This window comes from Bufo bufo, chromosome 1 (assembly GCF_905171765.1).
Source record: "Bufo bufo chromosome 1, aBufBuf1.1, whole genome shotgun sequence".
In the NCBI taxonomy this organism is placed as follows: Eukaryota; Metazoa; Chordata; class Amphibia; order Anura; family Bufonidae; genus Bufo; species Bufo bufo.
The window spans coordinates 244371809-244382148 of record NC_053389.1 but is presented as its reverse complement, the minus strand read 5'-3'; the positions used below and the strand labels follow the sequence as shown (position 1 = coordinate 244382148).

Here is a 10340-nt window from a genome sequence, read left to right as displayed (position 1 = left end):
TTTTGTAAAGATTGGACTGGCAGTCTTCGGCATGTAATCTTGTACATGCCTTTATGCTCTCAGAATGTTATATCTGGAGAGACAACATCCTCTCGAGGAATAAACTTATGGCCAGAACAGGTGGAGAAACATCAATCACCTGCCATATAGACATCATGAGAAGCCTGGCTTGATGTGAACATTCTCTATATGACATCGTAGAGATAAGATCCCGGTGAAGGAGATCATATCAGAACAGGTGGAGAACCATCTATCACCTGAATCATGGGTTTGGTTGGATACAGCAACAGGAAGTGCTACAGGATGGAAACCAGAGTGATTGGGTTACATGGTGGAAACGGGTCCAGAGACTCCAGATTGAGAGCATGGTGAAGATCAGTGGCGTAACTACCGGGGAAGAGGCTGCTTTGGGGCCCAGGCTGACAAGGGGCCCAGCAGCGTGTCATGTCATTGTCAGTCAAGTTTTAATACAGTTTCTCCAGTTTTTCAGGCCAGGCCCTTACAGTGCGGCGCTGGCAATATGCCCCCTATCCCCTGCCAGACAGTGTGCATGAATGGAGCCGGCAGTGTACTGTTATAATTAGGCCTGCCCACCAAGTTACGGCAGGCAAGAGGACAGGGGTGTGGAAATAAAAATAAAAACTACTTGACGAAGGACTAAAGCGGGGGCTCGATCTACTTGTCCCTCATGACAATCGAATTGTCCTGATACAATTTTTTTTTTTTTTTAATCAAAACCATATTTCAATGCACCGCCACGCTTCCTTATACAGGGAGGTGGCTGGCTTGTTTTCCAGTCTTTGTGGTGTGAAATGACTCTACGTTTAGTCCTTGTTCACACCAGATGATTCTGTCCAGAATGCATTACATTGCGGCCGGCTCACTATGTTGTGGGGCAGGAGGGGGCGTGACGATCCATTGAAGTGAATGGCACCGTAACCACAGCCGCAGGCGATCGGATGCACGGGATCGCAAGGCACAATTATGCCTGAGGTCCGGTCAAAATGCTGCTTGTTTGGACTGGACCGCAGGCATAATGTGGCTTGCGATCCTGTGCAGCCGATCGCATTGCAGCCGTTGGGCATGGTTATGGTGCCAATCACTTCAACAGACCACTACGCCCCCTCCTGCTCCACAATATAGTTAGCCGGCCGCACTGCCTGGTGTGAACGAGGCCTTAATGTGATCACAGCAATTAGTTTAGTGCACACTCTTGCTCTTACCACATTACTACCCGGGCCGTACCTCTAGGTGGTTTAGGCAAGTTAGCTGCTGATGTGGCATGGAAAGGACCCCCCTCACCTTCCCAGTTTGACAACACCTGCAGAAAGGGGGCCCCTCTGAGGGATGCTGGCAGAGTTGAGGAGTTCTATCAATGCCCCTGCCTCTGTAACGGCTCCGTCACTGCTCCTCCCCCCGAGCCGGAGACGTGACAGAACCTTTCATTGCTCCACCCCTCCAGCTGTGTCATTTCTTCTCCCCCATGCTGTCACTACACCACGCCCCCCCTGCTCTGTCACCGCGGCTCCGTCACTGCTCTACGCCCACTGCTCGGTCACCGCTAGTGTTGAGCGAACCTGGTGAAGTTCGGGTTCGCCCGAACTTCAGGTCAAAGTTCGGGTTCGGGACACCATAGTTATAACTGAAAATAATACTATTAGCTTTTTCAGATCTGATGGTATATTCTAACACAGAGGCGTTCCCATGGTGATAGGGACGCTTGAAGTTAAAATATACCATCGGATTGGAGAAAACTCTGATCCGATGGTATATTCTAATCCCGAGGCGTTCCCATGGTGATGGGGACGCACCTCTGACAGGGCGCTGCCATCCGGGAATGTTTCTAGCGCTGCCATCCGGGAATGTTTCTACAATGTTTGCATTGGTGGGCAGTGTTCCCCCCCCCCCCCCCGGTATTAAAATCATTGGTGGGCAGTGCGCCCACCCCCTCCCAATATTAAAATTATTGGTGGGCTGTGCGCCCTCCCCCTCCCCCCCATCATTGGTGGCAACATATGCAAACTGTCGAAATTCCTACACAGTTCACCTGATTTGGATGTAAATACCCTCAAATTAAAGCTGACAGTCTGCAGTTAAAGCACATCTTGTTTGTTTAATTTCAAATCCATGGTGGTGGTGTATAGAGCCACAAATGTTAGAATTGTGTTGATGTCCCAATATTTATGGACCTAACTGTAAAAGTCCAGGCTACACTCAGCTAGCATAATCCTGTCTTAACCTCGCTAACTGAGGCGCGTTGCTGCAGCACTCTGACTAAAGTTGCCTGCTCTATTCCCTACCGCAGATAGGCACAGGTGCCAAACTCACAGTTCTGAAGGTATCTGTGGTGTAGTCTTTTCCCACGAGGTGGATGCTTGTCTTGTCCGGTAGGTGAAGGAAGATGTCCTCTGGCTTCTGATGCAGACGCTTGACGGTCCCAACACGTGGTCTTTACCTCGCTCTCTCAGGGATGCAGCTGCAAAACTTCACTTTAGAGTTCCCTGTAACTCTGTGTCAGGAATGCAGCACGCCAGACCTGCAGGGTATAGCGAAGCGAGGTCACGGTTATGGGCAATCGAGGGTTGCTCACTGTATTGGAGAACCCTGGGCAGGCATGCGGCAGTGAAGGAGAGGTAGACACAGTTCCTCTGGGGCACACTCGGTTTGTAGGGACCAGGCCTGATGGTGGATGAGGTGCCCTGGATGTTACAGGTATTTTGAGTGCCTGGGGCAAGGTCCCTGTTGGATTCGTGACGCCAGTGCCTGTAACGGTGGCACACCGATTTATAGTTGGAATAACTGAGGTACACAGATGGTATAGTGAACCAAACGTTGCTTTACTGAACAGTCCAACTTTGTACATACAGATGGTAACACAGTCCTTTAGATCACAGCTTTACAAGCAGGCTTTATTCCACACGATGGCAGGTATTAATCATGCAAGATACTCAGAGGGTAAATCCACAATGCACTCAGAATCAGGTTGTACCTTTCCTCAGAAATAGCGTACACTGTCCTTTTCTAGAACTCCTGTCTGGCTTCAATCCCAAGGCCCGGATGCCTAAATGGTGGATTCAATCCTTGGTATATATATATCTTCCTCTCGTATTAAATCCTTGCTTTTCTTTCTAAAGCATCTGCCCATCAGTGTTACTTATCTTTGCTTGGATGATGAAGGACTGTGGGTTTCTCCCAGGAAGTGCTGTCCTGCAACTGGGGTGTCTCTACTGAGCTAAGCCTAGCCTCAGGAGCTTCAGGTGGACGAAGTAACTCCTCTAGTCCCCTGGAATGAACTACCACTCCCCTGCCTGGGCCTTCCTATTTATATCTAGGGCTCTCTGGCTCCCTCTAACGTCTGGGAGGCTAAACTGCACCCTGACAGGCCTGACACCAGTTAACACAGGGAAAATACATACATATGACATTAAATGCAATCAAAACACATTAACCCCTTTTGTGCAGTGCCCACCTTTACCTAGTGGGACACTACAGGAACAGTTAGTTCTCAGAGCATAATCAGCCAGACTCTGTGTCCCCTCACCAGTCTCTGCTTGCCCTTCTCACATGGCAAACAGACCCTCTCTCCTTCTCAGGGCACACACACGTGCTGTTTCTCTGGAGCTTCCTGCCCCCCTCCTTCTTCTGAAAAAACAACAAGACTTCAGCTGCTTTTGCCAAACCTTATTATTGCAAATGTCTTTGAAATGAAAAGTATTCTAGGGGCTTGTCCTTACATGCCTCCCCACTTAAAGGTGGCCGTCCTCGGCCTTATTATATAGTCAGAAAAAGGTATGGTTAATACAACTTTTAAACAGCAGTACAACATTGTCCACAATACATACAGGTGGACCAAATGAACTCATCGGCAGCGTACCTGTTTGGTGGAACCCCTGCAGTAAGCCTACTGGATCTCCGTAGGTCTTTACTATCTGTTAGGACCTGACTCTCCCCACTGGGAGCTGCCAACCTAGAGTCATCCACTGCAGTAGGAGATTCAGGTGGGGTCGAGGGTTCCTCTTCGATGCGAGCTAGTACTGGTTCTGTGGCAGGAGTTTCATCACCTGCGGCCTGGGAATTATCCTCAGTGTTAGGCATGGCCCACCAGTTTTCACTGTCGTTTCCATCGGGGATAATAAAGTCTGAGGACAGGACAGAAGGAGGTGTCCTCTTAGCAGGTGTGGGATCTTCAGACTGGCATGGCCGTAGCATATTCCTATGCAGAGTCCTTGAGGCAACCTCCTCATTTTCAACCCGTACTTCGTAGACCGGACCATTGGTGTATACTCTCTTGATCACTTTGTATGGCTGCACTTCCCAACGCTTGCTCAACTTGCCTCTGGGCCGTTTTTCTCGCATCAGCACTCAGTCACCAAGCTGCAATGGAACCTCCTGGATTGGAGGACGGTCAGTATGAGTTCTTTCTTGTAACCGCTCACCTGCTAACCGGCGGATGGTCTGGAGCCGCTGACGGTGTTCTTTCACCCATGAGGTGGTCGATCGTTCCAATAGGTCTTCTGGTTGTTCTAAATTTAATTCAATGATTTCCTGGCCAGCTCTTCCAAACAGTAACATGTATGGGGTGTAGCCGGTGGTAGTGTGGACCCGATTATTGTAGGCCCAGACCAATTCAGGCAGATAGTCCGTCCAGGGCATCTTCTTGTCTTACTCTAGTGTCCTTAGCATTTGAAGCAGCGTCCGGTTAAAGCGTTCGCAGGCCCCATTCCCTTGGGGATGATATGGGGTTGTCCTGGATTTTTCAATGCCATACAGTTGGTGTAGCTCCTCCATCACTTTCCCTTGAAAAAACGCTCCTTGATCTGAGTGAATCCGCTTCAGACACCCGTAGAACCTGATGAAGTCCTGACAGACAGCCCGAGCTGCGGACTCAGCTGTCTGGTCCCGAGTTGGGGTGACCACCGGAAACTTGGAGAAGTGATCAATCATGACCAGGCAATACTGTAGGCCTCTGGTTGATTGTCCCACAAGGAGATAGTCTATCATTAATACTTCCAGCGGTTCTTTGGTCTGTATGGCCTGTAGGGGCGCCCTCTGTTCTGTGCTTAAAGTAAGTTCACACACTCTACACTGACGGCAAACTTCCTCAACCGTGGCCTCCAGTCGCGGACAATATACATAACGCTGCAGCCACTCTTGGCTGGCCCGAACTGAGCTCCAAATTCATGGGCTTCTTTGGCTATTTCCCGTGCCACGCTTCTGGGAATTACTACTTGCCACCTCGCCTCTAGATCAGCAGGCTGCTGCCACTTCCGGTACAAAACAACTCCGTGAACTTCCAGTCTGTCCCATTGATGTAAAATGGACTTCATTTTGGCATCTAGGTCAGTCCTTTCGTCTCTATTGGGTTTTCTTCGCTAGGTTACCCAGCCTTTCATCTGCTGCAGTCCAACATCTTCATCTTGTTTTCGGTACCATTCTTCATTAGTTCTGCCTAATGCCTTGGGTAGAGCACGGACCTACCCACTTTTTTGCACCGTGACTGCTTGGGGTGTAAACTTGCGGAAGTTTGGGGTTTCATCCTCTTCTTTTTATGTTCATCAAGGTCCCCTATCGGAGTTTCAAAAGTAACCGTCGACAGACCATCAGCATTAGTGTTCTCTGTAGCGGAACGGTAGCGAATCGAGAAATCATACTTTGCAAGGCGAGCTGCCCAACATTGCTCCAGGGCTCCTAGTTTGGCAGTGTCCAGATGAGCCAGGGGGTTGTTGTCAGTCCGTACAAAGATCTTTGCCCCTGTCAGATAATCCCGCAAACTTCTCAGTCATGGCCCACAACAGGGCAAGGAGTTCCAGCCAAAAGGAGCTGTAGTTATGAGGGTTTCGCTCTGTATCCTGCAGGGACCTACTTGCATAGGCGATAACTCTTTCGGGTCCACCTTGTACCTGTGACAGGACTGTTCCGATTCCGTAGAGACTGCCATCAGCAGATAAGAGATATAGTTTGTCGAAGTCGGCATAAGCCAAGATGGGGGCCGATGTCAGGGCTTCTTTCAGGGCCTAGAAGGCCACCTCCTGCTTCTGTCGCCAGGGAATACTTTGGCCCTTGGGTCTCCCAGCTGTTCCTCTCAACAACTCATTCAGAGGGCCCGCCATCTTTGCGTAGTCTTTGATAAACCGCCTGTAGTACCCGGTCAGTCCAAGGAAGGCCTTCAACTTTCGCAGCGTCCTGGGCACTAGCCATTGTCGTATTGCAGCCACTTTGTCTTGGGACGGCAGCACTCCAGCTTGGGACACCGTATGGCCCAAGTTCTCAATCTCCCTCTTGAAGAGATGACACTTCATTGCCTTTACCTTCAGGCCATGGGATCGCAGTTGCTCGAGTACCTGCCCTAGTCGATTCAGGTGTTCTTGAAAAGTAGCAGAGTACACAATAATATCGTCCTGGTATATCAGAGTGGCTTCAAAATTCAGGTCTCCCAGGCATCTCTCCATCAGCCTCTGGAAGGTGTCGGGAGCATTAGACAGCCCGAATGGCATCCTGTTGAATTCAAATAGTCCCATAGGGAGCATGAACGCTGTCTTTGCCTTGTCCTGCTCTGCCACCGGTAACTGCCAGTACCCACTTGCTAGATCCAGGGTGGAGAAGTATTTTGCCCGTCCTAGAGCTGTCAGAGACTCCTTGATGCGAGGCAGAGGTTATGAGTCTCGAACAGTGCACGCATTCAACCGCTGGTAATCCACACAAAATCGAATAGTGCCGTTCTTCTTGTTGACAAGCACCGCTGGGGCTGCCTAAGGGCTCTGGCTACCCCGTACCACTCCGGAATCTATCATCTGTTTCAATAACGTCTTCACCTCCTGGTATAACTTGGGCGGAATCTGCCGATATCTCTCCCGAATTGGAGGAGTGTTCCCCGTCGGTATCTCATGCGTGATAGCATCTGTGCAGCTAAAGTCATCGGCATGGCGGGCAAACGCAGCCTGATTCTCCCACAGAATGGTTTCAACTGCTCGCAAGCGGTCCGAACTGAGAGCCTTCACATCTATCTCCATTTGGTCCAAGATGGTTCTCCCATTCCATTGTGGGGTCGTCGCCTCTTCTGTCCTGGCAGTAACTGCCAGGGTCCAAACAACATCCCCTACCGGAGCTAGAGTCACTTCTCTCGGATTCAGTACTTCTCCTCGATGTAGGTACACACGAGCCAGTTCCACTCCCGGCGTCAAGGAGACTTCTAGATGTCCCATATTCACAGCTCTTATGGGCACTCGTCCTATTCTGGACCACTGCCAGTGTCCAGGCCACCAAGGCATCCTGGCCTAGCTCCCCTATGCCCACCGGTTCGATGATCACCTCCATACCTTCAAGGTTGCAGAAGGTTCCCACGGGCAGTGTCAGTACAGTCTCCAGGTCCAGAGGGAGGGTGCGGGTAGCTCTTCCCGGCACTCGGATAGTACCCACAGACTGATGTGCTGGGACACTCTTCTGTGTCCCACAGAATCAGATCAACCGTTGAAAGGCCTTCTGGGTGGGTTTGTGCGGAGTGGCTTGTTTCCAATAACCGGGTCCCCGTTTACTGATCATGATTCTCGCTGAATATTCATGTCCATTATCACTGGTACATCCTCTTTAAATGTCTCGGGGACCAGCAGGATACCTTTTATCCCCACTTTTTGTCCACATAGCCATACATTCATCCACATGACTCCCATGACAGGGATCTGTTGTTGATTACCCGCCGTAACCTGGACCAATGTCTCTTGCTCTGGCTTGGACAGCGCTTGAAAGTAAAGGTTGAAGAATGACTCAGGCATGGTCGTCACTTGTGACCCGGTATCCACTAAGCAGTTAACCGGAACACCTTCAAATTCAGCTCGTATGGTGGGACACCCTGCGACCAGGTGTTCGGAGCCATGCTCTCCAACTCCCCCGCAGTACACCCCCACTACTGTGGGGGTCCGGAAGTTTAACGGCAGTTCTGGGTGTCCAGCCGGATCACTCTGACACTCTCTGGCGAAGTGTTCGTAATTTCCACACCGCCAACACTGTGCCTCTTGACGGCCTTCTCTTTGTCTGCGTGCGGGTGTTGCCCTTAGGACTTGATTGACTGGCCTCCGTGGAGGATATTGAGGAACTTGGTGAGAAGGTAAATTAGGATGAAGATATTCTGGTGTAGGGACCCATGCGGTCGCCTAATAAGTTTGTTGTCGGGCCGGGTAGGCAGCCTCAGGGGTATATCACGACCCCATCTGTTTTTCCAGGTGCGTCAACTTTTTGTGCATAGCACTCAGGGAGCTCTGTAAGTCTTGTATCACCCTGACTATGATCTCTTCATTCTTTGTAACCCCGAGGGCATAACTATCTCCTTTGCTCCGTGTCACAGCCTCTGCTAATATTTGTCTAAAGGTTAAGGTAGGGTCCACCCTGACTTGTTCCTGCTGGGCCTGTTTCAGGGGAGTGCTGTAGAGTCCCAGAATGAATTGTTCCCGCAGTTTATGGTCTACAGGTCCCATGGCGATTACTCAGTCTGCCTCTTTTTTCTGTACCTTGGCCAATACTTTCTGTAGCGCTGTCGCATATTGTGAGACGCCTTCGTCCTCCCGCACTAGCTGTTTCACCGTATATTTCTTCCAGGAATCGCACAATCTCCTTCAACGTATTGTGCGTGGCTTCTGGATGTAGGAACACATTCCTTTGGGCTTTACCCTCTAAAGCAGCCAAAGCGATTTCTACTTGTAGTTCTGAGCTGACATTGTAAATCCTAGCAGCGCTCTGTAATCTTGTCACCCAGTCAGACAGTGACATGTTCTGGCCATCAAATTTGGGGAGCAAGTTAAACAGCATGCCCATAGGGAGGGCCGTTGCAGGGGTTCCACCATTGCCTGAGTTACTCAGATTAGCATCATGCACATTGCCTTCAGCCGCCTCCATCTCTGTGACTGTACCCTGCTCGCAGCGCCACTTGTAGCCGTCTGGTGAGGGAGGGCAGGATTCAAATACAGTACAGCAGACGAGGAGGCTGAAACAAATGTCAGTTTTATTGCACAACAGGATATAATGGCTGGAAAATGAGATTAACAGTAATGTGCCGATATGCCAGGGGCGCAATCGACAAATGACAAAAACAGTTTTAACAAGTTTACACAGAATTACAGGCAGGTTACTTAAAACAGGATATAATAAATGCGTTCCCACCAGCAAACACATAAAAGTCCAGGCTACACTCCGCTAGCATAATCCTGTCTTAACCCCGCTAACCGAGGCACGTTGCTGCAACGCTCTGACTAAATTTGTCTGCTCTATGCCCTACCACAGATAGGCACCGGTGCCAAACTCACAGTTCTGAAGGTATCTGTAGTGTAGTCTTTCCCCACGAGGGGGATGCTTGTCTTGTCCTGTAGGTGAAGGAAGATGTCCTCTGGCTCCTGATGCAGACGCTTGACGGTCCCAACGCGTGGTCTTTACCTCGCTCTCTCAGGGATGCAGCTGCAAAACTTCACTTTAGAGTTCCCTGTAACTCTGTGTCAGGAACAGTCAGTGCTTAGAGCATAATCAGCCAGACTCTGTGTCTCCTCACCAGTCTCTGCTTGCCCTTCTCACATGGCAAACAGACCCTCTCTCCTTCTCACACACGTGCTGTCTCTCCGGAACTTTCTGCCCCCTCCTTCTTCTGAAAAACCAACAAGACTTCAGCTGCTTTTGCCAAAGACACAGCAACATCTGATGGCTGGAAGTAGTCATCGCAGTCCATGAAACCTTATTATTGCAAATGTCTGTAAAATGAAAAGTATTCTAGGAGCTGGTCCTTACACCTCCCTGGCCCTTATCTGTGATACCTGGCTGTAGCCGTCTATGGCCAACAGTTCTGCCACTTACTCACTGAGACATCCTGTGGGGCTGCAGATCACACAGAATTGGAAGCTGTGCACGGGGCTAAGTACCAGGCAGCTTGTGCGCTTGGTTTCTGAGCTGAGCATTATCTGCAACCAAGGGTACAAGCTGCCTGGCACTTAGCCCTGTGCACAGCTTCCTGTGTGATCTGTCTACAGTCAAAGAGGATCGTGTTAAACCTGCTGATAGCAGGAATTTGCAGACTTGCAGACTTGCAGAATCCCTGCCCCCTTTCTCCCTCAACTTCTGTCTCCAGGAGATGTCTCCACCCAGAGGACACATTGTTTTTAGTGTCTCACCGGCTTCTGCCTTCTTCAGGGCATCTTTATCTCAGGTCCCAGACCTCCCAGCACAGATAAGTGCTGTGGCGGTGTAGGTGGAAGCGGCAGTGGAGGAGGAGGAGGTAGCCTACAAAGTTTTTTGGTTTTAAATTTATTTAAATTTTTTTAAATTAGGGTATACCCAAAAACTTTGGGAAATATAACCTGTGATAA

General features: G+C 50.0%; 1 long non-coding RNA gene across 1 annotated transcript; it reads right to left on the bottom strand.

Annotated features, from left to right (window-relative positions):
- Positions 1 to 2353: 2353 nt before the first annotated feature.
- Positions 2354 to 9538, bottom strand: LOC120986949. The gene is made up of 3 exons (XR_005775853.1): positions 9456 to 9538; positions 3470 to 3475; positions 2354 to 2484 (listed from the first exon to the last, which is right to left on the bottom strand). It is a non-coding gene; the product is annotated as an uncharacterized LOC120986949 (long non-coding RNA).
- Positions 9539 to 10340: the final 802 nt, after the last annotated feature.